The following is a 1,629-nucleotide window of genomic DNA, read 5'->3' as shown; positions in this document are numbered from 1 at the left end:
ACTCGTTCCCACTTTCAAGTCAACCCGTCCCCTTTTGAAGTTGGCCCACCTCAACCTGATTATTGATTGCCGATTGCTCGTACCATACCAATTACCAAGCAGCGTTCACCTAACCTAACCGTGCCGCACCGAACCTAACCTAACTTAACCTAACCTAACCTAACCTAACCTAACCTAACCTAACCTAACCTAACCTAACCTAACCTAACCTAACCTAACCTAACCTAACCTAATCTAACCGAACCGAACCGAACCGAACCGAACCGAACCGAACCGAACCTAACCTAACCTAACCTAACCTAACCTAACCTAACCTAACCTAACCTAACCTAACCTAACCTAACCTAACCTAACCTAACCTAACCTAACCTAACCTAACCTAACCTAACCTAACCTAATCTAACCTAACCTAACCTAACCTAACCTAAAATAACCTAAAATAACATAGGTTTATCAATTTATTAAACACTTAGCTTCCTATAAACATGGCCGACCGAGCCCTCTAGAAAATTGCAATGATAAATACCGTAGCAATAACAGGCGGTCAGAGTGGGACGAGTCAACCCAGAATTGGAAACGAGTTGTTTTTAGAAACAAGGGACGGGTTGACTTCGGGACGAGTCAACCGGATACCAAAAAAATAGTTATAATGAACATGAGACAATGGTCGAAAAAGCCCCCTTTTCAAGTTTAAAGGATAATTATGACGATTTCAGCAATAATTCTGCTAATTATGATTTTGATGATAATCCCATTAATAATGATAATAATGACGATAATAATAATAATTATGACATTATGATAATTATTTTAAAAAATATAATTATAATGATAATTTGCGTAATTGATGCAATAATAGCAATAATCAGGAATATTCTAATGATTTTCATGATAATAAAAATAACGATAATGATTATAAAAATAATAATATACATAATCATAATATCGCTATTATTGTTATTATAATAATTATTATTGTTGTTATCATTTCTAAGATTGTCATAATGGTGATAATAATTATAAAGCCCATCCATAATGAAAAAGGTTAGAGTAAAAAAAAATATTAAAAGTCGAAAAAACGGCGAAATCTAGCGATATATATGGCCTTTTGAGAAAATGGTCGAAAAAAATTTTTTTTTCGAGTTTGAAGGATAATTATGATGATTTCAGCAATAATTCTGGTAATTATGATGATTTTGATGATAATCCTATTAATACTGACAATTATGACGATAATAATGATAATAATGACATGAATTATGATAATTATAATGAAATGATAATTATAATGATAGTTTGCGTAATTGATGCAATAATAGCAATAATCAACAATATTCAAATGATTTTCCTGATAACAAAAATAATAATGACGATAATGATAATAGAAATAATAGAAATAATCATGATATCGCTATTATTGTTATTATATTTATTGTTATTGTTATTTCTAAAATTATCATTATTGTTATTATCATTATAAAAACAAATATAATGATAGTTATAATGATGAAAATGACAATAATTAAGAAAATAACTATTATAATGATTATATTAAGGGTAAATATGGCGATAATTACTATAATGATGATAATGATATTAATAGCAATAAAGATAATAATGATGATAATA

Source organism: Penaeus vannamei, chromosome 11 (assembly GCF_042767895.1).
Source record: "Penaeus vannamei isolate JL-2024 chromosome 11, ASM4276789v1, whole genome shotgun sequence".
Taxonomy (NCBI): Eukaryota; Metazoa; Arthropoda; class Malacostraca; order Decapoda; family Penaeidae; genus Penaeus; species Penaeus vannamei.
This window is presented reverse-complemented; position numbering follows the sequence as displayed.